The sequence below is a fragment of the Myotis brandtii genome, unplaced genomic scaffold (assembly GCF_000412655.1).
Source record: "Myotis brandtii unplaced genomic scaffold, ASM41265v1 scaffold633, whole genome shotgun sequence".
NCBI classification, from domain to species: domain Eukaryota; kingdom Metazoa; phylum Chordata; class Mammalia; order Chiroptera; family Vespertilionidae; genus Myotis; species Myotis brandtii.
The window spans coordinates 3,438,912-3,439,662 of NW_005370423.1; the positions used below are offsets into that span (position 1 = coordinate 3,438,912).

Sequence of the window (751 nt, forward strand, 5' to 3'; positions counted from 1 at the left end):
GCCCTGAGCCCCGGTCACTGGGGGAGGTGTGAGGTCATGGGAGGCCCAGGGCACCTAGGGTCACCCCACACGAGGCTCACCCTGCACCGTCCCAGCCACTCGGTTACGGCAGCTCCCCCGCCACAGCCAATGCTGGGACCACGTCCCCAGGGGCGCTGGCGGTACCATGCCCCCGAGATGCGTCTTAGACATGCAGACGTGCACACTACAGCCATGAGGGAGACCCTGCCAGCTGCAGGCAGGCCATGCCCCCAGGGCCACGGGGAGGCGCCAGGGGGGGTCAGATGGCAGAGAGGGGTGAGGGGAGAGCGTGCCCTTCCTGGGTTTTCCTGGGAGAGAGTGGGCATGCAGGGGTGCGCTGAGCAAGCTCAGGGTGGGTGGGTGGAGTCATTCCCGGGGCCCTGGCTATGGGGGTTCCTAGTTGCTCGGAACCTGGCCCGGGGTGACTGGGGCAGGGAGTACTGGCTTGTGTGGGCACGTGGTTGCTGAGGCCTCCAGGCTGTGGGTGGCGGGCGGTGGTGGGTGTCAGCTCACGGCAGTCGCTGGCCAGCCCTGGGAATGAGCTGACCCGGGAATGAGCTGACCCGGGAATGAGCTGACCCGGGGAGAGGGTCTCGCGGGATCAGGGTCCCCAAGCCAAGCATCAGGGCAAAGGACGGAGGAATGCGGTTCACATGGAGCCGTAGCCCAGCGGTTCCCAGACGGCCCAGCTGTGGCCTCAGTGAGCCGCGTGCTCAGGGCTGGGAGGAGC

At 67.8% G+C, this 751-nt stretch overlaps 2 protein-coding genes across 2 annotated transcripts in view; one reads left to right on the plus strand and one right to left on the minus strand.

Moving 5' to 3' along the window:
- The window catches only part of LONP2 (lon peptidase 2, peroxisomal), a 195,725-nt gene that overhangs the window by 64,307 nt on the left and 130,667 nt on the right, over positions 1-751 (minus strand). The window lies entirely within an intron of this gene.
- Positions 1-751, plus strand: part of ABCC11 (ATP-binding cassette, sub-family C (CFTR/MRP), member 11) — a 49,956-nt gene that overhangs the window by 28,266 nt on the left and 20,939 nt on the right. The gene's annotated exons all lie outside the window — the stretch shown is intronic.